This window comes from Castanea sativa, chromosome 8, assembly GCF_040712315.1.
Source record: "Castanea sativa cultivar Marrone di Chiusa Pesio chromosome 8, ASM4071231v1".
Classification (NCBI taxonomy): Eukaryota; Viridiplantae; Streptophyta; class Magnoliopsida; order Fagales; family Fagaceae; genus Castanea; species Castanea sativa.
Window position 1 is genome coordinate 50,015,016 of NC_134020.1, and position 27,858 is coordinate 50,042,873.

At 37.6% G+C, this 27,858-nt stretch overlaps 1 pseudogene; it reads left to right on the forward strand.

Moving 5' to 3' along the window:
- On the forward strand, positions 1 to 26,703 carry LOC142607743 (beta-glucosidase 12-like; annotated as a pseudogene).
- Positions 26,704 to 27,858: the final 1,155 nt, after the last annotated feature.

A 27,858-nucleotide genomic window follows, 5' to 3' on the forward strand; every position in this document is an offset into this window, starting at 1 on the left:
TCAATTATGGCGTCACAAGGCTATCCAATCTCAGGCCTCCTAGTTCTTCTTGGCTTATTGACTAATTTCATTACTGTTTCATCAAGCCATGAGTCTGCTTCATTCAACCGTACCAGTTTTCCTAAAGGCTTTATTTTTGGGACAGCAGCAGCGGCTTATCAGGTAACTAAGTCAAAATTTTCTCTATGTTAATTTGTATCATAGTTTTTATTTTTTTATTTTTCAAATGTTTTGGGATGTCAAGCATATGATGAATATTATTATGTGCACGTGTGTCCTTTCAAATTTCCAGTACGAAGGTGCAGCAAAAGAAGATGGTAGAGGACCAAGCATATGGGACACGTACACTCATAGATATCCAGGTCTCTCTCTCGCTCTCTCTCTCCAACAATATGAAACTTAAAAGTAGGGACAGACCCAAGGGGGTCCAAAGAAAAAAGAAGAAAAAAAAAAAAAAATTGGCCCCCCCTGGCCAAAGAATAAAAAGAAATTTTTTTTATTGGTTATATTTTTTTTTTTCTAGAGATACGTTTTCATCTTTCAAAAATTTAGACCTCCTCCCTTTTAATTAGCTTAACTCAACTAGCAACTATTCAACTAAAAAACTTAATAAAATAAAACTTTAAAATAAAAAATAAAAATCCTATTTAGCCTAGTACTAGAGTACTAGTATAAAGTGTTTTAAATGCTAAATATCTAGTATTTAGAATACCAAATACCGAAAATACTATTGTACGAGACATTTCAAATGCTATATTATAGTAGAAAAATTAATTTTTGGTTTGTGAAAATAAATTTTTTTTTGCAATAGCTGATACTTTTAAGAAACAATATTACTTTTATGTTTTTTTTTTTGTCGTTGTTGGTAGATGATTGCATATTAATTTATTAAGAATTAATGATTTTGTGTATTTATTTTGGTTGAGAGTTTGTTAATGCTATATGAATATCTATTTGGTTTTTTTTTCTTATACTTCGGCCCCTCCTAACTTGAAATCTTAGGTTTGCGCATGCTTAAAAGTATGAATTACCAATGAAATATTATGATAAAATTCAATTCTGGAAATAATTATTTCAAGGCGTCTCCATTTGTTAATTTTATGATTAATATATATATATATATATATATATATATAGATTTCTCAATGTACAAATTATCATGTTATTTAAATTTTGAGTAAAATGATAGTCTATACAATTTTAGATTTTTAAACTTTATTTTAAAAATGGTATCAGAAGAGAAAAGTGAGAGTGAAAATGAGATGTAGATGTGAATGGGGCTGGGTTTTGAACTTTTGATTTTGTATTTAACCCAAATGAAATTTTTTTAACATGAAACAAATATGTTCCCTGCCACTTGGTGTGATTACTCCAATTTGCTGGGTGGTTTTGGTTGGTTTCGAGGTGATCATGCCGTTTGAGAAGTTTGGTAATAAACACCCCTAACTAAAACAAACAAATGCCTATAGTACTGAATTTTTTTGTCAAAGAATGTACTTATCTTGTCACCAAAGACATACTAAACCGGGTCTCCAAATGTATTTTCGTTGCCAAATATTTTATAATAGTTAGATTTTGCTACATTATTTATAAAGGTATATTTAAAAATTTTAACAGTAAGTTATTTAAATTTTGTATCATTATTAATAAGTTAAATAAATATCAAGATAATATTAATAATATTTATTTTAATATTGTTGACCCAACAAGATCTACTCCAAAATAGAAATAAGTTTTATATGTTATGGATGGGAGGCTTAAGTACAAGTTCCATTTTTATTATGGCTTAAGTTGTATATTACCACATTTGAAAGTCTATTTTCCCAACAACGTTAACACTTCACAAACACATTCTCTATCTCGTCTTTTCTTCTCCTCACCTCACGGTAGGAGTCTTTTCTTCTCACGTAGTGTGAGTGTTTCTTACTTTCTTGTCTTCTAATGTCGCCTAAGAGATAAGAGAGCTGGTGCCCCAGAGTGTCCGTGTGCTGGCATACCAGCAGCACCATGGATGCAGACTTCTTAGAAAGGATTCAAAGATTGCAGCTTACTACGGATGAAGATGAAACTATAACTATACGTCCAGTGCGAAGAAAAGAGATCCTGGAGGAGTACTCTCTAAGCCTAATCGGGAAGTTTCTAACCAAAAAACCGATTAACTTAAGAGCAGCAAAAAACGTACTACGATCTTTGTGGAAGATGGGGGACGACTTGAAGATTGTGGAGGTAGGTGATGGATTATTACAATTTAAATTTACTCTGGAAAGCCAACTACTATGGGTTTGGAATAATGGCCCTTGGTGCTTTGATAACCATATGTTGGCCGTAAGGAGATGGGAGAAAGGCATGACAATCAGATCAGTGACTTTCACACACCTTCCTTTCTGGGTCCAAGTGTGGGGCCTCCCATTTGATTTAATGACTGAAGAAGCAGGCCACGACATTGGGAGGAGTCTCGGCAGAATTATTGAAGTAGATTGTAAGGCATTCAAGGCCAACCAAGCCCGCTTCTTGAGAATACGAGTAGAAATTCCAATAGACAAACCACTACGACGGGGTGGTCCAGTGGTTAGCCCGGAGGGAGATGAAGTCCGAGTGGCATTCCGTTATGAGCGCTTGGTGGGGTGGTGTTTTGCATGCGGCAGAATTGGACATGATGAGAAGGAATGTAGTATGGCTGGAGGAGAAGACACGGGTATGGGGAATGGATGAAAGCCGGTGCTCGTATCCGTGCCGATGATCAGAGGACCAATCAACACAGCCCACGCCGCCGCTGGAGTGAACCAGCCACCCAACCTGATCCAAGTCCGAAGACAGCTGGCCCTACCTAACCCATTAATGCTGAAGCGGACAAGCCGGAAAATAAGGAAACAGATGAGTTGACCCACACGTTACGGACGTTAATGCAATCAAATCACCAGCTTTTACTTCCTGATACGTTACAGGTGGACGTGAACGATTCAGGAAACAGATTTAATGCACGATCAAGCCCGACCAAAATGCAAACCGGAAACATGGACACTAACCTTTATTGCGTGCCAATCAGCTATGGGGAGTCAAACACAAGTCACATGACATGTACCAAGGAGTCACGTGCACACGTTACTGAAGAAAAAACAGCGCCCACAACCACTTGGAAAAAAATACAAAGACCGGGGCTGTCCATAAACGAAACAAAGAAGGATGATCGAGTATCAGTGGGGAAGAAAAGACAACCTGAAACCAGTGAGCTTGATGATAGCCAAGGCATCAAAACCAGCAACAAATGGCTTAAGGGTGTGGCCGGATTAACACAACCTACCTCTTCAACAGTAATGGCTGCGTCACAGCCCGCCGATCACAATGATCGTCCTAAGTTGGAACTGTCGAGGGATCAGGAACCGCTCGGCAGTGGAGGTTCTTGCCGAATTGGTGAGAACACAAGTTCCCACAATTTTGTTTCTAATGGAAATAAAATTGACAGTGCGTGAGATGGAGCCGATTAAATCGGAGTTGGGTTTCTCTTCTATGTTGGCTGTGTCAAGTGAAGGAAGAAAAGGTGGACTGGCTATGTTATGGAAGTCCGATGTGGTGATTGATACACAGGCATACTCCCCACACCATATAGATGTCCAGGTGCTTGTCCCGTCCACCCAACCATGGAGACTAACAGGTATTTACAGTTACCCGGAGGAGCAGAGGAAGACTGAAACTTGGAGATTAATGCGGCATCTACGTAACAAGTCCACTCTGCCATGGCTATGCATAGGCGATTACAACGAGATACTACATTCTGAGGAAAAAAATGGCAGACATCCTAGACCATTACCACCGATGGTTGCATTCCAAAATGCCTTGTTAGCTTGCGGTTTGATTGACTTAGGCTACAGTGGGTACAAGTACACATGGCGGAATGGACAAGAAGGCGAAGCTTTCGTTGAGGAGAGATTGGACAGAGCATGTGCCTCCTTGGAATGGTCTGAGTTATACCCGGCGGCCAAGGTGAAACACCTGACGGCATCATACTCCGACCATGATCCAATTGTTATTAACACAATTCCCATGAACCACCAGCAAATACGCAGGAAACAAAAGCTTCACCGGTTTGAAGAAAAATGGGTGGCCAACCCGGAATGTGAAGGGGTAGTCCGAGATTCATGGACTCAAGTACAAACGTCGGGCAGCCCTATGTACTGCCTATTTGAGAAGATTAAATGTTGCAGAGCACGCCTTGTAGCATGGAGTAAGTCAGCCTTCGGGAACACAAAGGCTCGCCTAACAGAAAAACAAAAGGAACTAGAGGAACTAGGAACTAGTGAAACAGGGATATGCACTAAATCTGGAACGTATAAAAGTATTGAGAAGGGAGGTCAATGAATTGATACACCATGAGGAGGTTTTTGGGAGGCAGCGGTCTAGGTCATTGTGGCTTCCGGCGGGTGACAAAAATACCAAATTTTTCCACCAACGGGCCAGCCAAAGAAAGAGGAAAAATACCATTGATGGACTGTACGATGAAAATGGAGTGTGGCAAACAGACATGGAAAGGGTCTCTGCTATTGCTGAGAGGTACTATGCTGATTTGTTCAAAGGCCAAAGTCATACAAATATGGATAGGGTGCTGGATGATGTTGACAGGGTAGTCACGGATGAAATGGTGCAATTGTTGAACCAACCATATACCGAGGAAGACGTAAGAAGAGCTCTCTTTAGCATGCACCCATCAAAATCACCCGGACCAGATGTTATGTCTCCTTTCTTTTTTCAAAAAGTTTGGCACAATGTAGGGCCGGATATAACTTTGGCTGTGTTATCTGTCCTATAATTTGGAAAATATTTGAGGAAAATGAATTTTACATATATTGTACTCATACCTAAGAAGAAAGACCCACAAAATATAACGGAGTTCCGCCCCATAAGTTTGGGTAATGTCGTATCCTGTATTGTATCAAAAGTACTTGCAAATCGGGTAAAATCTATTTTACCCAATATTATATCTGATGCCTAAAGTTTTTTTATTCTTGATAGACTTATCACAGATAATATTACAGTTGCGTATGAAATGCTTTATCGAATGCGCAACAAGAGAAAAGGAAAAATAGGTCACATGACGATCAAGCTTGATATAAGCAAGGTGCACGATAGAGTCGAATGGAGTTTTCTCCGATAGATTATGCTCAAGATGGGACTACTGGATCAATGGGTGAATTTGGCTATGAAAATCGTGAGTATAGCCTCCTACTCCATACTCATCAATGGAGAACCAAAAGGCCTTATAAAACCAACCCTTGGAATAAAGCAATGTGACCCTTTATCCCCTTACCTCTTCTTATTTTGTGCTAAGGGACTATCTTCTATGATCAGGAAGGTAGTGACTACCAATAAATTTAAGGGTGTCTAAAGTTGCCGAGGTGGTGTTCATATCTCCCACCTCCTCTTTGCAGATGATAGGATGTTGTTTTGCGAGGCTAAGAGAGGTGAATACCAGCAGCCCCTTGACATCCTTACACAATATGAGGAGGCCTCCGGACAAGCAATCAACAAACAAAAAACTACAATTTTTTTCAGCAAGAATACTACCCCAAGAGTTAAGGAGGATATTCAGAATTTGTTTGGTGCATAAGTCATGACAAATTGTGAAAAATACCTTGGCCTTCCTATGGTGGGGGGAAAATCTAAGTTGAAGACATTTAAGGATCTACAAGAGAGGATAACAAAAAGGGTGATGGGGTGGAAGGAGAAGATAATTTCTAAGGCGGGAAGAGAGGTGTTGATAAAGATGGTGGCCCAAGCAATACCCACTTATTCGATGAGTATCTTCAAGATCTCTAAGAAGGTGTGTGAGGATATTAACTCAGTGTTGGCTAAGTACTGGTGGGGCCAAACACGTAATGAGAAAAAGATACATTGGATAAATTGGAATAAATTGTGCACCCCAAAAAATAAGGGAGGAATGGGCTTTCGTAATATTCACGCCTTCAATCTAGCTATGTTGGCCAAACAGGCATGGTGATTGGTCACAGGTACACAATCTCTATTTTATAGAGTATATAAAGCTAGATATTTTCCTCGGTATTCATTCTTGGAGGTTGAGTTGGGTGATTGGGTCCAAATCCATCATTTGTGTGGCGTAGTTTGATTGCCGCAAGAGAGCTCATCATAGAGGGATCACATTGGCAGGTTGGGAATGGGCAGAGCATCACCATTAACAACCAAAATTGGCTGCCCTGTCCACAATTATTCAAACCGGGGGTTGACACATCATTGAAGGTAGGGGACCTTATTGACAGACACACCAATCAGTGGAATAGGCCACTGGTACAATCCATGTTCATGCAGTCCACACAAGAGGATATTCTTAGCCTTAGCTTTGGTGACCTCCAGACAGAGGACCGAATTTATTGGAAGGAAAGTAAAGCCCATCATTTCATAGTAGGGTCAGCATACCATGTTGCCCTTCGCTTGAACCAAGAAGGCATGGTGGAGCATTCCAGAGCGCATGAAGACAAGAAGTTGTGGAATAAAGTATGGAGATTGCGTGTAGCACCGAAGGTGCGAAACTTCCTATGGAGAGCATGTTCAGACGCTCTTCCTACTTGGGCTAATATTGCGCGACGTAAACTCCCTATTGACCTTTGCTGTGCAATCTGTGGCCAGGCAGAGGAATCGGTCTGCCATGCTTTATGGGAGTCTCCATTAGTAGCCAATGTTTGGGCACTGGTTAAAGGAAAAATACAGAAAAGCCCAGCGGTAGTGCAGGATTTCCACTCCCTCGCTAGACAAATGGAAAATAAGCTCACGGGTAAGGAATTGGAGGTATGGGCAATGGTTGCTTGGTCTATTTGGAACGCTAGAAACCGGTTCTGTTTTTAAAAGAAGCAATCCCAACCTGGAGACATACTCCACAGTGCCATGACCCTACTACAAGACTACCAACGTCTGACTCAGCACACTGCCGGATAGGACCACCCAACATGAAAAGGACTCAGTGTTTATATGTAATGTAATTTCCTTAGATGGTATAAGTGGTCCATGAAATTGTAAGCTACTCTGGGGTTTCCCCGTTTTTTTTTAATGAAATTCTATCTTCACTGTCAAAAAAAAAAAAAAAAAAAGATGTATATTACCGGTTCTTAAATAGTTTTCCATCCATCCTAGTTTGTTTTTCCTTTATTTCATTTTGAGATATTTTAAAATATTGTCCTGTTTCTAAAATTGAAAATCATTAATTTACTAATATTCTTATTATGCCCCTACTATATTTTCAAAATCATTTGAAAAAAAAACAACAAATATTTTAAAAAATTCAAACTAATTGGGCACCTTTCCTGTTGCTTTATTAAGAATAACTCTTAAAAAAAAAAAAAAAAAAAAGATAGAAAACTCAATCTTACACGCCATTTTCTTTTTTTCTTTTCTTCTTCTTCTTCTCGGATGGGATCTTACACTCCATTCTCTCCAAATTATTGACCCCCAAAAAAAATCTGAATGGTCCACTCATCTTACTTTATCAACTAGCAAGTCACTCATCTTACTTTGTTTGAAAACACAAGAATTGAAGAGAGGAATACTCTGGGTCTGTTTATGTATGAGAATTTTATAGGCAACGAAATATTGCAAAAAAAAAAAAAAAAATCACTTAGGTGTAATTCTTTTTTGCCGCCACCATTAAAAAAAAATTTCAAGTTTGAATTGGCGCCAATAAAACTCCTGACTTAGAGTAGATAGAATTTGTCTTTTAGAAGTATTGAGTTTTTAAATTTTGATTAAAAAAGATAAACTAGAGTTTGTATTTGAAGTAATCCAAAATTGCTTGGAGCCAATACCTGATAGTTATTGTATTGTGGCAATTGTAGATTTTTCAAATTTGAGTTAGAGGATAAGTTACAATTTGTGCTATGTAATTTCAAAAATGCTAATACGCATAAGGAACATATTTTTGTGGCTGTAATTTCAGATTCAATATTCCAATTTTTTGATAAATTTATTTAAGGGTAGTTTTGAAAATTTATACATTTTTTAAGGCAGACAAGACAATAAATGATTTTCTCCTAAAAAGTTTAATTTTTGAAACAAGACAATCAAATTGGGCCAGAGGGTGTAATAAATAAATAAATAAAACAATCCTTTGGTGTTTTATAAACCCAGTATTAACTTACAATGAAATTGCAGAACGGATAATGGATGGAAGTAGTGGAGATGTAGCTAACGATCAATATCATTACTACAAGGTATATATGTTGTTTCATGTTCATATAAAAATTTAATGTTCTTAATAAAATTGGAAGGAAAACCACTCATATTAATTAGCAACTAATTGCCAAGAGTCTTGTGGCACAATTGCATAGTGTGGTTTTCCAATTACTAGTTTTTTGTATGTGGAACCCTTCAAAAATGCTTTGTCCCTTCTAAAATAGGAAAAAAAAAAAACAAAAAAACAAAACAAAAAGCTGTCCAAGAAAAACAGCTTTGACAACAAGAAAAAAGAAAAAGAGTTACACAGTAATACAACATTTAAATACTTTGAAGACTACAGAACAAAAAGGATGAATTCTATTTTTTTTATTTTTAAAAGCAATCAAGGTGGTGAAATGCGTATACAACTTTATTGGTGTATCGATATAATCTTATTTTAAAGAGTCAAATTAGATATCAAAACTTTATATATTTAGATTAGTCTTTTTTTTTTTTTGGAAGCCTTCTTTTGCTATGATTGTTAGTAAGTGGTAACTATGAATTGGCTATTTTTGTTTCATTATTTTAGTGAAATAATATATATATATATATATTTGTAGTAAAATAAAATTATGGAGAATCAAGAGCATAATAATTAGCCTAAATTGAATTCTACTAGTTCGTATCAAGGTATATTTTACAGACCTTTGTACAATCCCCCTTTTAGAATAAAAATTTCGGAAAAGATGAAAAAAAGATCGAGAGCTATTGAGAAAAATAAACTAAGTACAAAAATTATAGTTATTTACATTTGTTTGTTTATTTTTTGTCATAATATATATTTTTAAAATATGGTCTTTAAATCTTGGCCCCAACCTAAAATCCTAGCTTCGCCACTAAATTATATATATATTAGCTCCTAATTAGCTGTTAATTTTTGTGTTTCGGCTTTTCTACATTTTTTGGGCCCGATTATGTTTGTCATATGCAATTTTTTCTAAACACTTAGCATGTCTAACCAAATACTAGATAATCACAATATAAGAAATTAAGAAATTTACATTTCAGATTTTTCTAAAAATTTATATATGTTGTGATTATGCATTGCAGAAAGATATTCGGATTATGAAAAATATGAATTTAGATGCATACAGATTCTCAGTCTCATGGTCTCGAGTACTGCCAAGTAAGATTATCCTTTTCATAATCCGTAAAAGGTTAGATCCATACAATGAAAAGGACATAAAAATGGGCACCATCAAGTACACATTAGGTTGGAGTGGATTGACTATTGTTTTGTGGCTATATTATGTTCCTAACAATCTCATTTTAGGGACTTACTTTAGAAGGAAAACTAAGTGGCGGTATGAATCGGGAAGGAATCAAGTATTACAACAAGCTCATCAATAGGCTTCTGAGCAAAGGTCAAAGTCAATATTAAAATTCCAAAATATCATCAACTTATTTAACTTTTTATAATACACACTTTATTTTTCTATAACTAAATGCAGGTATAAAGCCCTTTGTAACAATGTTCCATTGGGATCTTCCCCAAGCCTTAGAAGATGAGTATGGTGGTTTCTTAACTCCACATATTGTGTAAGTGAATGATTCGCCAACAAATTACACCCCCCCCCCCCCTCCCCCAAAAAAAAAGAATAATTCACCCAATAATCCACCCCTCTTCTCCATCTGATTATAGACGGTTTACATATATTAACCGTATCATATATAATTATTTATATTACTACCATTTTTGGATTAAAAAAAAGAAGAAGATTGAGAACATTAATATTGTGATAACCTACCATTTGTGTCAAAACCTTCAACTTTTAAATTTATCCATTATTCTAATATTCCATGTATTGGTTTCAAATCCCCTTAATAAATGGAGCCCAATTCATTGGTGGAGCCTAATAAATGAGATATTTATTTATTTAAAAATGGGATGTAGAGTGGAGAGACAAGTTCAAACTCAATACTATAATAAAATTAGTATGTCACCATTTGCCCCCCAAAATGTTAATCTAACATATATGCATCTAATATTCAGTGATGATTTTCGGGACTATGCGGAACTTTTGTTCAAGGAATTTGGTGATCGAGTAAAGCATTGGATCACACTAAATGAGCCATTCAGCTACAGCGTTGGTGGTTATGTAGGAGGATTGCTTGCTCCATGTCGATGCTCTGCTTGGCTAAATCTAAATTGTACTGGTGGGAATTCAGGGACAGAGCCATATTTGGTGTCACACAATGAGCTGCTTTCTCATGCAGCCGCTGTTGAAGTGTAAAAGAAAAAATATCAGGTTCGACTTACAAAACTTTAACATATTAAAACCAAATATTCTCAAGTTACGCTAAATGATACTAAATATATGCCAAGAGCCATGTAGCTTATCTTATATCTCCTGGTGTCTCAGATGGAGACATTTAGGATTTAAATTCCTCTCTCCTATAACTATATTAAATTTATGATTTTTTAAAATAATAAAAAAAACCATAAAAGTACATGGTTGGTATAACTTGGTTTACAAATGATACAAGACCATCTGGATAGCAATTTCTGAAACTGATTCGAACAATTGTAGTGAACTTTAAATTAGATAAATATACAAAATCCCATGCATAAGCTTTGAGTGTAAAAAAGTGTTCACCACGCAGGCTGAGCAGAAAGGAATGATAGGGATAACACTTGTGAGTAATTGGTTTGTGCCATTCTCTGATGCAAAGAAAGATCAGGATGCTGCGCTACGTGCCCTTGATTTCATGTTGGGATGGTAAGTTTTGCTTTATAGAATTTATTTTACATTTTAGAATTTAACTTTTGTCATTTGGAATCCAAATCTGCTATCTCATTCTCTCTGCTTCAATTTATGCTCTACAAATAATTTTTTTTTTTTAAAGTTTTTTTAAATAAATAAAAAATTTTAATAAGAAAACATAACACATCCTTACAAGCCTCCACTATCAACCTTGGCTGCCGACACTAGCAAAAAATCGCCAAAGTCATTAACGCCGCCAGTCGTAGCCATTCTATTTGATTATAGTGAAAACTGAGGAGAGGAAACAAAGTGGAAGTGCTATTTTAGATTACCGATTGAGAGGCATTATCACATTAAGAAAATTTAGATGCCGTGACTTAATTCTTGAACTTGATTTACAAAGACCGATTTTGGTTAGAAATTATAGTTCGATTGATTGAAATTGTTTTGTTATTGGGGTTTTTGACGAATATAGAGGTGGGAGTAGCCGAATAGGCTAGCTGGGTTTAATTTATGCTTAGAAGCTATGAGAAGTAAATTGAAAATTTCTAGCTTCAGTGTTATCTGTCTACTCTGTAACCAGTACGAATCTGTGATACTGCTTTGGCTATTTGGAAATTTTGGTGTAATTTTTTTTTTCCGGTGTACCACAAATTGGACTAGGTGGATTTGGTGGCCGAGTTTGCCATTGATTACGTTAGCAATTTTGTAGTGGTGGACAAATGCCGATGCCTGGTCAATGAGTATGATTATTTATTTTAGGAAACTTGAATAAGAAAGGGCAGAAAATTATTTTTTACTCAAATAGATGGACAACTGGCAAATTTTTATTTGTAGAGCATAGAGTGAAGCGGGAAAAGTGAGATAAAAGATTTGGACTCTGTCTTTTGAAGGTAATTAATGGGTACAATTTGTTAATCGTACCCATATCACAAAATTTCTTAGCCGAAATGAAGGCAAAATCAAAAGTAGATCTCAGATAGGTAGATGCTAATGAAAACATACAGGTTAATGGGTCATGGAAGAAGCCTAGTCATAAGGAGTTGGCAATGTTGTCCGAGGAGGGGTACCTTCTCGGCTAAGCAGAGCAGAGGTCAAAGGTTCAACCCTTCATTAAGAACAAGGCAACAGACAATCCTACTAGCAAGGATAAATATCAAATGTGCATAAGACAAAAGAGAGTTGTGAAATATGTGAGAAAAAAGCTGCACTACCACCGCATTGAATGCTCTGCAACTAACCTCCTGGCCACATTAATGTGGAGGTGATACCTAAATAGTAATACTTAGCCTTATAGCTACCTACAAGAGACTTCAGGAAGGTGTTGAAGCTAGCAATTTGATCTACATGTGGAAGGCTAAGATAAAGGGAGGAATGTGAATATAAAGGAGAAAAACCCCATTACAAAGGGGATGATGAGAAAATCTAAGAAGAAAGGACTATAGACTCAAGAGTTGTAATTTTGCATAAGTGTAAGAGAGATATATAAGAACAAATCATAATTGGACTTTGTGGAGGAGAACTTTTCTTGATCCAAATTGTATGTTTTATTCTTCCTAGTAGTAACTAACCTTCCGTGATTACCATCCACTTAACTCATTGAAAATTCATCTTAAGTCCACTCTCTAACAAATTCATTGTTTTAGGTTCTTTGGGCCACTAACCCTTCATTTGGGCTTTAGCAGCAAACCGTGTCCTTACAATTGACACCGTCTGGGGAAAGCTTTGAAAATTCTTGAGTTCATCCAACCATGGTAGGTTCAAGGCCAAATCGTGAAGAATCTGTGGGATCCTAAGGTCAAGATCAATTCCTTAATCTTGAACAAAGGAGAGACCGCGAAGTTAGCATACATACCACTCATACAAGTGGGAGTCATTTGTCCCATGGAGAGAACACCAGAAACATGTAGTTGGAGATAGACCACGTACAAAGGAAGTTACGCCGTAAGCAGTGGAGGGGGACTCCATCAAGCTCAGAGTCTCCCTTTGATGGTGATGATGATAGTTACAAGCCCAGGTCAAGGACTCCTCCCAGCGAATCTTTCTCTTGTGACGAGGATCACCATTATAGGCAGAGCAGGAGAAGCTTATCTCGCAGAGGCTTGGGCAATGATGCTTTAAGCAAGGCCTTGCGCCAAATTTCTAAATCCCCGTTTGCATAGAGGATTGAGAGAGGAAAGCTTCCTCAGTGGTTTACTCAGCCAACATTTACTATGTATAATGGTAGAACAGATCCTGTGGAGAATGTTAGCCATTTCAATCAAAGAATAACTGTTCACTCAAGGAATGAAGCCTTAATATGCAAGGAGTTCCCATCTAGCTTTGGGGCCGATAGCGATGAGATGGTTTGATGGATTGGAGGAAGGATCAATCAAGTCCTTTTAGGAGCTTACCAAGGCTTTTGGAGCCCGTTTTGTTACTTGTAGTAGGGTTCCTTGTCCATTGGATTTTCTGTTGTCCATGGCTATGCGAGAGGGAGAAACCCTAAAGACGTATTTAGACAGGTACTGGGAGATATTTAATGAAATTGATGGAAACTTTGATGACATAGCAATAAGGACTTTTAAGGTCAGCCTGCCTACTGAGCATGATTTAAGAAAGTCTTTGACTAGAAAGCCTGCTAGAAGCGTACGTCAACTCATGGATCAAATTGATGAATATAAACGGGTCGAGGAGGATCAACAACAAGGGAAAGGGAAAGGGAAAGGGAAAGTAGTTCCCCAAGACTGAAGGGATTTCAAATCGAAGAGGTACAACAACAATTGGTCCAGGAGAGATTTTGCTGGCCATACTGGACCTGTTATTGCCTAGATAGTTAGTACTGTGTTTAGGGAGCCTGTGCACCAAATCTTGGAGAAAGTAAAGAATGAGCCACACTTCAAGTGGCTAAATAAGACGGGAGGAGACCCCATGAAGTGCAATCAAAATCTTCATTGCCAGTACTACTAGGACCGAGGACACACTAACGAGGAGTGTAGGACTTTGCGGGATCACCTGGAGTAGTTACTCAAGATTGGGAAACTAAAGAAATTCTTGTATCAACCCAATGGACAGGGGGGCCAGGCAGGGTCGGCACATCAAAGGGATGCTTCTTCAAGACCACCCTTGGAAACGATCAGTGTTATTATTACTACCCCAGGTAGAACTGGTTTCCATCCATCTAGGGTGATGTCTATAGCCCGACCACATGCTGAGGATTTGACCCTTGATTCTAAGAGGGGTAGAGTGGAGGTTCGACCAACTCTAAGCTTTTCTGACAAGGATAAAGGAGGAACCCTGCAGCCACATGATGATGCCCTTGTGGTTACCCTTAGGATTGGAGGGTATGATGTAAAGAGGATTTTGGTAGACCGAGGCAGTGGTGTAGAGATCATGTACCCTGACCTATACAACAGGGCTCAAGCTGAAACCTGAGGACCTGGCTTGTTATGATTCCCCTTTAGTGGGGTTCGATGGGAAAACGATTATCCCAAGGGGCCAGATCAGATTACCTATTCAGGCAAGGTCGGAGGTTGTGGAAGTAGACTTCATTGTGGTAGATGCATACTCTCCCTACACTGCTATTATGGCTAGACCTTGGCTTTATGCTATGAGAGTTGTTTCGTCCACCTTGCATTTGAGTGAAGTATCCTTCAGGGGACCAAGTTGAGAAGTTAATCGGCAGTCAATCTATGGCCAGACAATGTTTGGTAGCGACAATTAGACATCAGTCTGGAGGTGAATCTTCGATCTCTACAGAGAGAGATTTATAGCAATCAAGGAAAACAGTGTTGTCCTCAGATGTTGTGGTAGAAGGGGCCAAGTGTGAAGAGTTGGAAAAGATCATCATTGATAATGATGAGGAGAAGTTTTTCCAAGTGGGAGTTCAGTTGCCTCCTCAAGAGAAGGAAGAACTGTTTGTTTTCCTCAAGAAGAATGTTGATGTGTTCGGGTGGAGTGCTTACGAAGCTCCTGGGGTGGATTCAATTTTCATCTGTCATCATTTAACTGTTAATCCATCTATCACTCCTAAGAAACAACCTCCTCAGCGCTCTTCTAAGGAACATTCTGATGCTGTTAAGGAGGAGGTGATCAAACTTAAGCGGGCAGGAGCCATAAAGGAAGTGTTTTATCCTGAGTGGTTGGCCAATACAGTGGTGGTGAAGAAGAAGAATGAAAAATGGCAAGTATGTGTGGACTTCAAGGATTTAAACAAAGCTTGCCCTAAAGATCTGTTCCCAATACCTCGGATAGACCAATTGGTGGATGCAACAGTTGGTCATCCTCGAATGAGCTTTTTGGATGCCTTTCAAGAGTACCATCAAATACCATTGGCTCTAGATGATTAGGAGAAGACTACTTTTGTTTTTCCTATTAAGAATTACCATTATAAAGTGAAGCTCTTTGGACTGAATAATGCAGGATCCACATATCAAAGAATGATGGCTAGGATGTTTGAACCACAACTTGGCAAGAGTATTGAGGCCTACGTAGACAATATGGCTATGAAGAGCAAGGAAGTGTCTGAGCATGTGAAGGACCTCAGAAGTATTTTTGAAGTGCTGAGAAAGCACAAACTATGCCTTAATGCTTCTAAGTGTTCTTTTGGCGTCAGTTTAGGCAAATTTCTGGGTTATATGGTCACTCATCGTGGAATTTAAGTTAATCCAGATCAAATTAAGGCAATCAATATTTTACAACCTCCTCAGAATCCCAAGGAAGTCCAAAAGTTGACAAGAATGACTGCAGCCCTGAATTGATTCATTTCTCGGTTTGCGGACAGATGTAGGCCTTTCTTCCAATTATTGCATAAATGGAAGGGATTTGAGTGGACAGAGGAGTGTGCTCTAGGCTTTCAGCAGTTGAAAGATTATCTTTCTCGGCCACCCATTATGTCTAGGCCCGAGGAGGAAGATATTTTTTTCGCCTATATTGTGGGGCTTTCCATGCAATTAGTCTAGTACTGGTAAGGGTGGACAATGGAGTACAATGACCAGTCTACTATGTGAGCAAGTCACTACATAAAGCAGAGGTTTGTTATTTGCCTCTGGAGAAGGCTATTTTGGCTGTGGTACATGCTACACAGAAACTCACTTATTACTTCCAATCTCACACAGTTGTGGTTTTAACCCAACTTCCTTTTCAATCATTGCTAATTATACAGGGAGGGTCGCCAAGTAAGGAACAATTATAGGGGCCTTTGACATTAAGTATTTGTCTTGGACCTTTATTAAGGGCGAAATTTTTGCAGATTTGGTAGCTGAATTTACTAAATCTCTTGTAGAAACAGAAGACTAGGAGCAAGGCTTGGAAGAAAAACCAGTTGATACAATTTCTCTACTGGGATCCTCATTTTGGAAATTGTATGGTGATGATGTAGCTAACCAGAGAGGATCTGGAGTGGGACTAGTTGTGGTGTCCCTAGACCAGATCACTATCAAGAAATCTTTAAGGTTGGGTTTCTCGGTCACAAACAATGAAGTCGAGTACAAAGTTTTGTTGGTAGGGATGGCCATGGTTCAGAAAATAGGAGGAAAGGTAGTAGAAGTGTTCTCGGACTCAAGGTTGGTGGTAGGCTAGGTGAAGGGAGAGTTGAAGGCTAGGGATTTGAGAATGCAAGGATATTTGAGTCAAGCTAGGCGCTTGTAGTAAAGTTTTAAGTTTTTCACTTTGCATTAGATCCTGAGAAGCAGAAATACACATGTTGATCCTTTGGCTACTTTGGCAACCTCATTTGGGCAAGGCTTATCTCGAGTTATACTTGTTAAAGATTTGCATAAGCCTACCAAGGAGATGAAAGAGAAGGTCTAAGTTCACCAAATCATGGTCGCTCCTAGCTAGATGGATCCTTTGGTCCTGTTTCTCAAAAAGGGTACTCTGCCTGATGAGAAAGGAGAGGCAGATAAGTTATGGAGAAAAGCCCCTTGTTTATGGTTGTCCGAGAAGCAAAAGTTATACAAGCATTCCTTTTTTGGACCATACTTGCTGTGTGTCCATCCCAAAACAATGGAGCCACTTTTGGAGGAACTGCATGAAGGGATCTGTGGAAGTCATGTAGGGGGCATAACATTATCCCATAGGGCCCTCACCCAAGGATATTGGTGGCCAAGTATGCAAAAAGAAGCACATGAGTATGTGAAGAAGTGTGATCAGTACCAAAGATTTGCTCTGAACATTCATCAGCTAGGGGGCGTCCTCAATCCTCTATCTAGTTCATGGCTATTTGCTTAATGGGGCTTGGACATTGTAAGACCATTTCCTAAAGCTGTGGGAAGCTAGAGATGGCTTTTGATTGAGATTGATTATTTCACAAAGTGGGTGGAAGCTGAGCCACTATCTAATATTAAAGATTTGGATGCCAAGAGTTTCATATGGAAGAATATTGTCACTCAATTTTGAATTCCCCACAGTCTCATCTCGGATAATGGGCTCCAGTATGACAGTAAAGCCTTCAAAAGGCATTGCTATGAATTAAGCATTAGAAATAGATATTCAACTCCAGCTTATTCACAAGGAAATGGGCAGGCTAAGGCAGTTAATAAAGTTATAGTGAATGGATTTAAGAACAGATTGGATGAGGCAAAAGGTGATGGGTGGAAGAATTACCACATGTTCTATGGACATATCAAACTACTCCTCGTCAGTCAACAGGGGAAACACCTTTCTCAATGACTTACCGAACCGAGGCAAAGATTCCTTTAGAAACTGGGTTCCCAACACTGAGGACGAGCATGTTCACCCCTAACAGCAATAATAAGTTATTGGAGAGAAGCCTAGATTTGGTTGATGAACGAAGGGAAGCAACCATGGTTCAACTGACATATTATCAGCAGAAACTTAGGCGAGGGTATGATGCGAAGGTGAGGGAAAGGCCCTCAACCCTAGAAGACTTGGTATTGATAAAGGTTGTGGGCACTGCAAAGAACTCTTCCTAGGGAAAGCTGGGACCAAATTGGGAACGACCATACCGCATCACCTTAGTGGCTGGTATAGGTGTTTATTTTTTGGAAGACCTAGATGAAAATGTTGCACCATGCTCGTGGAACGTAAATAACCTACGAATGTATTATTATTGTTGAAAGGCATTTATGCCATATTTTTGTTTCTATTGTTATATACTGTGTTCTTACTTATCTAAGTATTAAACAGAACCTTGGTAATGCCTGGTTCCTTAGACCACATACCTTGGGTAAATTAATGCTTCTTGTTCTTCTAAGTGTTAAACAAAACCTTGGTCATGCCTGGTTCCTCGGACCACATACCTTGGGTAAATTGATACTTCTTGTTCTTCTAAGTGTTAAATAGAACCTTAGTCATTTTTGGTTCTTCTAGCCACATACCTTGGATAAATTAATACTTCATGTTCTTCTAAGTGTTAAACATAACCTTGGTCATGTCTGGTTCCTTGGACCACATACCTTGGGTAAATTAATACTTTTTGATCTTTTAAGTACTAAATAGAACCTTGGTCATGCTTGATTTCTCGGACCACATACCTTGGGTAAATTAGTATCTAATCTATCTGCAAGGGATAACCTATATTCTTGTTGTAAGGCCTGAATTGAAGAAATGTCTATGAACGTCACTTAAAGCATTTGCAAGTATGTCCATGAAATATTCTTTGCTAGAAATTGAGATTTCATTAAACTGCATTTTTCAGTGTTAAGAACGGAGTCTTGAGTCACACACAATCTTTTGAGCTAAGTGTCTCACGTGCACAAGGTATATTTCTATGTTAAATTACAAATCATCCATAACTTGAAGATTAAGTTATTAAGTTACTAGTTACCTGAGATTTAACAACAAGGTTACTAATTGTACACATATCTATCGAGGTTAAAGGCAGTACTATACTTTACTTGGAAAAGGTTAGAAGTTAATCTGGCATTAATTAAGCTGTATTCAATTATGAGATAACTTCTTATTTAATGTAAACACATTGAAATTGTGAAAGAGCTTGACACTTTTCATTAGATAAGGCCTCAAAGGGGCAAAGAGAGAGTACATGTTTAAAAGAAAAAGAAAAAAAATCCTAAGTAACTAGAGAAGTACATAAAAAATCTTAGGTAGACTTAGGAGGGGGATTGCTCTTTGTTGCAGTCTGGGCAAAAGCCTTTGACGTTGTTGTTTGAGCCACACCCTTGCTCTTAGGTTCCTCTTTGACGGTGAAGGGAAGCATGGCCAACACCAGTACCTGGCCCTGGGATGCTCTCTTCTCTTTGGAAGCATTCTTGGCTAGCTCCTTGTCAGGGACTTTGTCCTTGGCTATTTCCATGCCCTTATTCATAGCTTTGGCTTGGTCGGCCTCTTTAGAGGAGATAGAAGGGGCTAGAGGGCAGTAGCAGGGGCAACCTGACTAGGCACAGTTGGAGACTTGGAAGGGCTTGCCACGTGGAGAGTTAGGGGATAGTATACATTTTCTACCTTCCTTAGTGGAGAAGCAGCATCTACCCTAGCTTGGTTCAAGGTCGCATTCCATACTTGGAGGCAGTAGCCTCTGCAGACCCCAGTGACTTGGGCCCTAAGGCTTTCCCAAGTCTCCGCTACCCCGACCTCATACCCTTCTTGTTTAGCCTTATCTGCCTTCTCCTATGCTGCCTCCAACTTCTTCTTTAGGGCACCTAGTTGTTCCTTGGTTGTGGAGAGCTAGTTCTCGGCCTCACGCAGCTTTTATGCTGGTTCTCGAGCTGCTTTTCAGCCCTAGCCAGAGTTGCCTTTGCACTCCTTTTGTCTCGATTTGCCTCAGTCAATTTGACATTGAGGTCTTTAATCCTCTGTTTAGCAAGGGTGAAAGCTTCCACAACAGCTATACGCCGCCCCTCCTCCTCCTTCATCTATTTATGGGAACTATCTACCAGCTCCTCGACGATATGCATTGCTTGGATCGCCTACCAAAGAAAGAAAGAAGTTCAAATAAAGTAGTAATGATACTTAGTAAAAATGAAAATGCCAGAAGAAAATTTACCATTGCCAAATTGCTTTTTAAGGTCAGAAACATTTCATGTTTCCTCAATGTCCTCAAGTTTGCCATATCTTGAGATAGCAGTAATGGTTGCTCCAAGGCGTTGGCCACATAGCCCGCTTTCTCCTTTTGGAATTCCCTGATGGAAGAGTCTAGGGGAAGTGGAGCCCCATCTAGCTCCAAAGGAGGATTCCAGATTAGCATCTTGGAGCGAAAATCAAGTTCTTTTTTTCTATTAGTGCCCCTTACTTGAGGAGTTCTTTTGGGCTCCTTTAGCCATTTTGGCCCCCTTTTGGGGCTCAGGTTCCTTGAAGGGGATAACTTATCCCTTCTCAACCACGTCTTTCCCTTTCCAATCCCGCTTCCTTTTCTTGTCTGCCGGGTCGGGCTGGGAAGTGTAGATGGGAAGGGGAGTGGGAGGCTTGGTCTGGATAGCCACCTCGGGCATTGATCCTCCTGCATGGGATTCAAGGAGCTGTAGTTAGCTCGTCTTTTGCTTCATTTATAGCACCATTACATCTAGAGCGTTAGAGGCTTCTTGGACGTTGTTGACTTGAGCAGGGAGAAGGTGGCTGAGGGCGGCCCCTGGAGATTTTGAGGAACGAAGCTGGTTAAAGACTTCAAAATCTTCCTCGGAGTTTGAAGCCTACACTACCTAAGCTGTTTCTTCAAGATCCGCATGAGAAGATGTAGCCTCTTCCTCGGTGGCACGCTGTGAAAGGAGTTCTACTGGTTGAATTCCTTTGGGAGTGGGACTAGTGGTAAGGAAACCAAGCACTATAATGATGATTTGGCGCAGACGAGGATCATTTGCTTTGATCACGTACTTGGGGGCTTGGAAGCTACTAGAGATAGGTTGGTATCCGAGGATAAGATAAGCTGCTTGTAATTGCCCGTCCGTATGTACGAATATCTCTAATCAAAGTATCCTCGTCAGGTTGGGTTCGTTGACAAGGTTAAGGTTAGGAGTGTTAAGGTATTTATCTGCAAAAGTTCCGACATCAAAGTCATTGTTAGAATAGAAAATCATTAAATGGAGGCAAGTAAATTCATGAATTGCAAAGAAGAAAACGGGAGTGCGTTAGTGACAAATGGGTAGTGTTATAGTAGTGAACCTAAAAATAAGTACCCCACCTGATTTCCCGTCTTGCACCGGGCAGTGAAGTCCATCGTGCCATTCTCTCGAGACAATTAAGAAGTCTTTGTCCATACCTTTGTTTGTATCAGGGAGACACGATATGAGCCTGACTTCAGGGACCCTGGTTTTGCGGTAATATCCTTGGTCTTTATAGTGCTGACAATTATAAACCCAATTAACGTCGTGATGGGTGAGGTTTACACCCATATTTTCATTAAAGGCATCTACACTACCTAATATCCTAAACATATTAGGGGCACATTGGATCAGGTAGAGTCTATGGGCTAGTAAGAAATCCCTAGTCATTCTACCCATAGGGATCCTCATCCCTCCCTCTATGAAGGCAATCATAGGGATTGCCACTTCCCCCTCCGATCTTTTAGTATGCCATTCTCTTTGGCGGCAATACCAGATCGAGACCCCTGCAGGTATGTGGTATTGGACTTTAAAATTTTCTATGCCCTTAGGAGTGCTTACTAAGCTAGCGAATCTACCCATTTGAAATGTAAGTGGAGAAATTTAACGAAACAAGGTGAAAAATGAGGGCCGAGGAAGAAAATGTCCTAGAAATGTGAAGGAAGACTAACGGTTACTTACGAAAGCATATAAGGGCACCTTGGGTTGGTTCTTGAGAAGTTGAAGATTCAGAAAGTGAAACATTTGGAGCCTTAGCATCATTTTTATAGGGAGGGGAAAAGTAAGCGGGAGATTTCCCGCTCAAATCCCTATGAAGAAATCTACACCATAGAATTTCCATCATACCATAGAATGTGGGGGACAGGGCGTCGTAGGAAGTAAATGCTAAAGCGTTAGGTGCGTGTCTTTTTGCAATTGAAAAGACACTTGCACAGAAAGAGGTGACATGAGAATAGGAAGGGTAATTGCCAAAAATCAAAATCCCCATTTTTTCCCTGAGGAGCAAAAGAGTGGAATTTTGAGGGGCTATTGTAGGGATGGAAGGCCTAGATATGGGTATTAGGCCGCGAGCCGTGCCCAAGGACATCAGATATCTTGAGGATAGGTAGATGTTAATGAAGACATACAAGTTAATGGGTCGTGGAAGAAGTCTGGTCATTAGGAGTTGAAAATGTCTTCCGAGGAGGGGTACCTCCTTAGCTAAGCAGAGCAGAGGTCAAAGGTCCAACCCTTCATCAAGAACAAGGCAATAGGCAATCAGACAGACGAGGATAATTATCAGATGTGGATAAGACAAAAGAGAGTTGTGAAACATTATGAAAAAAGCTGCTACCACCGCATTGAATGCTCTATAGCTAGCCTCTTGACCACATTAATGTGGAGGTGATACTTGAACAGTAATACTTAGCCTTACAGCTACCCGCAAGAGACTTCAAGAATATGCTAATGGGACAAGTATCAAAGCCAGTAATCTGATCTACATGTGGAGGGCTGAGATGAAGGGAGGAATAGGAATATAAATGAGAAAAACCCCATTACAAAGGGGATGATGAGAAAATCTAAGAAGAAAGGACCGGAGACTCAAGAGTTGTAATTTTGCATAAGTTTAAGAGAGATATATAAGAACAAACCATCCTTGGACTTTGCCGAGGAGAACGTTTCTTGATCCAAATTGTATGTTTTATTCTTCCTAGTAGTAACTAACCTTCCGGGATTACCATCCACTTAACTCATTGAAAGTTCATCTTAAGCCCACTTTCTAACAAATTCATTGTTTTGAGCTCTTTGGGCCACTGACCCTTCATTTGGGCTTTAGCAGCAAACCGTGTCCTTACAGATAAAGTCTTGAATTTTTTTAAATGCTAAATAAGTCATTATTCATAAGTGTGTGTGTGTGTGTGTGTGTGTGTGTAATAATAATAGGTGAAACTGAGAGAAACTCAAATTAGAATTCCAAATTAGAGTTCTAATTTTGCGTTAATTATTTATTCTCAAAGAGTTGTAATTTTGCATAAGTTTAAGAGAGATATATAAGAACAAACCATCCTTGGACTTTGCCGAGGAGAACGTTTCTTGATCCAAATTGTATGTTTTATTCTTCCTAGTAGTAACTAACCTTCCGTGATTACCATCCACTTAACTCATTGAAAGTTCATCTTAAGCCCACTTTCTAACAAATTCATTGTTTTGAGCTCTTTGGGCCACTGACCCTTCATTTGGGCTTTAGCAGCAAACCGTGTCCTTACAGATAAAGTCTTGAATTTTTTTAAATGCTAAATAAGTCATTATTCATAAGTGTGTGTGTGTGTGTGTGTGTGTGTATATAATAATAATAGGTGAAACTGAGAGAAACTCAAATTAGAATTCCAAATTAGAGTTCTAATTTTGCGTTAATTATTTATTCTCAAAGAGTTGTAATTTTGCATAAGTTTAAGAGAGATATATAAGAACAAACCATCCTTGGACTTTGCCGAGGAGAACGTTTCTTGATCCAAATTGTATGTTTTATTCTTCCTAGTAGTAACTAACCTTCCGTGATTACCATCCACTTAACTCATTGAAAGTTCATCTTAAGCCCACTCTCTAACAAATTCATTGTTTTGAGCTCTTTGGGCCACTGACCCTTCATTTGGGCTTTAGCAGCAAACCGTGTCCTTACAGATAAAGTCTTGAATTTTTTTAAATGCTAAATAAGTCATTATTCATAAGTGTGTGTGTGTGTGTGTGTGTGTGTGTGTGTGTATATATAATAATAATAGGTGAAACTGAGAGAAACTCAAATTAGAATTCCAAATTAGAGTTCTAATTTTACGTTAATTATTTATTCTCAAAGAGTTGTAATTTTGCATAAGTTTAAGAGAGATATATAAGAACAAACCATCCTTGGACTTTGCCGAGGAGAACGTTTCTTGATCCAAATTGTATGTTTTATTCTTCCTAGTAGTAACTAACCTTCCGTGATTACCATCCACTTAACTCATTGAAAGTTCATCTTAAGCCCACTCTCTAACAAATTCATTGTTTTGAGCTCTTTGGGCCACTGACCCTTCATTTGGGCTTTAGCAGCAAACCGTGTCCTTATAGATAAAGTCTTGAATTTTTTTAAATGCTAAAATAAGTCATTATTCATAAGTGTGTGTGTGTGTGTGTGTGTGTGTATATATATAATAATAATAGGTGAAACTGAGAGAAACTCAAATTATAATTTCAAATTAGAGTTCTAATTTTGCGCTAATTATTTATTCTCAAAGAGTTTTATTTCTCAATTTTATAATCAAATGTGGGACCACATCATAAATATTCATCCAAGTGAGTTATTAAGTACAAAAACCAAAGAATCTAGAATAAATGAATCTTAAAAAAAAATAAAAATTGCTTCACAATAATTTTTTTAAAAGTATCATGGACAATTTTCATTTTATACCTAATAATATCCTTACAAAAGAGTTAGCAAAATATAAAAAATGACTATTAATAATATTTAAATTATATATATAAAAATTATATTATACATCGTATTGTATATCTTTAAGTGTTCCATGCATATGCATGGGGTTACAAGCTAGTATATATTAATAGTCAAAGCATATAAAAAATGTAATTAGATTTTAATTAGATTCTCAATTTTGCACCACGTGTCCCATTTAATTTTTAATTTTGTGCCAAGAGAATTGTTTAGTGTAAAAACTGAAGAGTCCAAATCCAATTAGATTTTAAATTAGATTTCAATTAGAGTCCAATTTTTCGCCACAATTTAAGTTTTTACTTTTATGAAAAGTGAATTATTGGGTGCAAAAACCAAAAAGTCTAAACCCAATTAAATTTTAAATCATATATATATATATATACACATTTTACATATTTTAGAAATATATGATTTAAAAAAAGTGTAAACTAATACTATGTATAATTTGAACCACTTTTCCACAAAAGAAAATGTATAATTTAAACTGTATAATTATGATTATTTTTAATTACACCTGTGCATATGCACGGGGTTAAGTATAGTGAATATAAAAGCTATCAAAATATTTTTGTCTACAAAAAAAATCCTAAAAAGAAATTCATATCTTTTTAAATTCTAATAAATAATACCAAGTTCTCTAATTTGATACAAATGCCTTTTTTTTATTAAAAATTCTAAATTCTTTGCACTTTGGAGAGTCAACTCATTCTTAGGGGTCAAATAATTCTTTTTCGGTGCCCAACTATTAAATAGTTTAATTTTATCATCGAATATGTATAAGATTAGAATTTTTTTTAATGTCAGATATAGGAAATTTCATTCAAATATTCTTCATTAAGTATTCTAGCATAAATATCCCAGCCCGCATCTTGAACTTTCACAATAAAATGCATTTATCTATTTTATTTTACCTTTAGCAAATAAGCAATCAACGAAATGCATCCAAAGATTCCAAGCACACTATTTCTTTTAATTTTCTTTTTGGCCATTAACACCACCTTTTCGGTGGCTTCTTTTAGAATTTGTTCAACTTAAGTATGTACACATTTAATAGATTAGTAATATGCATAAATTTTAAAATGTTCATTGTTATTGCAGGTTTTTGGACCCATTGATAAATGGTGACTATCCGCATAGCATGAGATTTCTCGTTAAAGATAGATTGCCCAAGTTCACCAAAGAGCAATCCAAACTGTTAAACGGACATTTGATTTTCTAGGAATAAACTACTATACTGCTAATTATGCAGCTTATGCCCCTCAAATAACTGGTGATAAGGCAAGTTACACGACAGATCCTTGTGCTAATCTTACTAGTAAGTACAAATTCAACACCCGAAGCCATGCTTATGAGTTTGTTATGTATCTAATATGGTAATAATAACTAGACCGTTCTTTTTCTTGTCTTTGCAGCTTCACGGAATGGGATCCTCATTGGTGCACCGGTATGTACTAGCTAGCTAAGTACATATCAACATATTTATTCTAGTAGTTAGAGGGGAAAAAGAACTAACAATTTTATGAAAAACTTTAAAGAAAATAGTAAAGCTACCATCAATGGGTCAGCCTTTTAGAAATTTCATAAAGGAAATAGTAAAGCTACTATCAAATTTATGAAAATATCTTTTTTTTAAAATTGATATGGTAAAAAATATGTGATGTCATATCATTGACATAATGAATATCTTAAATTTAAAAAAAAAAAAAACATTTTATCTTGCAATTAATTGCAGGCTGCTTCAAGTTGGCTCCATGTTATCCAAGAGGATTTCGAGATCTTCTGCTCTACATAAAGAGCAAGTACCACGATCCACTAATTTACATTACCGAAAATGGTGATTTCCTCTAACTTCATTTTTCGTTTATTATCCCACAAGATCATGTAAAATTGGAACACTATTGCTAGATCACCATTTGAAGCTAATTTCCACTAACTATATTTGTAGGAATTGATGAGTTCAATAATGCCACCTTGTCACTCAAGGAAGCCCTTATTGACAACCAAAGAATTGATTACTACGATAAACATCTTCGGTATCTTCTTAGGGCTATCATGTAAGTGCAATAGCTCTCTCTCTCTCTCTCTCTCTCTCTCTCTCTCTCTCTCTATTATAGAATTGTAACTAGATTTCACTTCTTTCTTTGGTATATGTAGGGATGGCGTAAATGTTAAGGGATACTTTGCATGGTCATTGTTGGACAATTTTGAGTGGGCCTCAAGTTACACAGTTCGATTCGGAATTAACTATGTAGACTACGAAAATGAGAATAAAAGATACCCTAAGCATTATGACCATTGGTTCAAGAATTTCCTCAAAAAATAGACACGAACTATGCTCAAATTATGAACTATCTATTTGCATCAGACTGCCTCCAAACAATAAATTGACAATAATTTCTACTCCATTTGTTTGCTCTTTAAATTATGTAATTGGCATGGAGTACAAGACTATAATGTAGAAATGCTTGTTAAATAATATATTATCTTATAGGTACTACATAGAAGACACTCCAACTAGTTTAAACTTTAAACTCCAAGAAGAAGGAAAATGTTATAACTACTATAAATGTTAGACTCTAACATACTTCACCTCTTCCCACAAAAGAAATTTTGTCTCACATTTTTCTATAAAAAAAGGATACTAAACAACGAACTTCTTTCATCAATATTTTTTGTTCTATTTAGACCCCTTTTAAAACATATTAGTTTAATCTAATGAATTAGCCAAGTAGTTACTTAGGTTAATTATGAGATTTAGTTTAAACACATTCAAACATATTACTTAGTGCAGAAAAGTAAAGAAGACAATAATATGATGATCCAGAAAAACCAATGAAACCAACAGTTTTAAGGTAAAAAAACCTGGAGAAGATTTAACCTAACTATACTCAAGGTAAAAAAATCAACTATGATAGAATGGAAGTTTACAATAGATTTAAACCCTAAGTTTAAAACTACCTCTTGTAGAACTTACTAACACGATCATGTGCAGTTCTCACTTCACAAACTCTTCTATCTTGAATTTGCTGAACACAAACTCCCATGTTTATGAAATTGAGATCCCACTCAAAGGTTTCAGATCACCATCAGTAGTAGATCTTTATGTAGCAACTCGTTTCTACCAGTTTTTTATTGTAGATCTCGTTTCAGTAGATGCTTGTAGAGTTAGAAGGTTATAGAAATCTCACAGCTTCTAAAACGTAATTAGGGTTTTCCTTTTATACCCAGTAGTGTTGGATTGAAATCCTAAACTTTTTCATGGGCTTGAGCTTGATTTAAATTTTGCAGAACACGATTTTCGATCAGTCAAACCTATCTTTCAATCGGTCAAGCTTCACAGTAGCTTACTTCTTCTTTTTGCAGCTTGACAGTTCCTGAATCTCAACTTGAACAATCTTGAGTAATGTCTAACATCTAATTTAAACATGTTTTTGTTTTCAGTTTGACAACATACAAAAATTTGGAAACTAAACATTAA